The sequence below is a fragment of the Lolium rigidum genome, chromosome 6 (genome assembly GCF_022539505.1).
Source record: "Lolium rigidum isolate FL_2022 chromosome 6, APGP_CSIRO_Lrig_0.1, whole genome shotgun sequence".
Classification (NCBI taxonomy): Eukaryota; Viridiplantae; Streptophyta; class Magnoliopsida; order Poales; family Poaceae; genus Lolium; species Lolium rigidum.
This window is the reverse complement of record NC_061513.1, coordinates 235,639,423-235,639,776: the sequence shown is the minus strand read 5'-3', so window position 1 is coordinate 235,639,776 and position 354 is coordinate 235,639,423.

Sequence of the window (354 nt, the reverse complement as noted above, 5' to 3'; positions counted from 1 at the left end):
TGCCCGTGTCCAGCAGCATCGGCTGTAGCTGCATGTGCTGTTGGTTGTCCTCGCCTATTTCTCTGCAGCTCGTAAAGGTAAAGGAGTCTCTGGTGCTGCACAAGTTCCGGACGATAGCTGCGTTGCATTGTTGTTCTACTCATTGATAAAATCTGTCAAGCTTCTCACCTCCACGTACGACACCGACAGCTGAAGACGAAACCCCAAGGCGTCGAACCAAGTCCACCGCCAACGATCAATGGAACGTCAAGTTCTCCTTCCCGGATTGGAGGAACCTCGGACGTGGCTACTTCCTCAACATCGGCGACTTCCGCCGCTTCACTTCTTTCCGGCGATCTTTCTCGGATGTGCGTC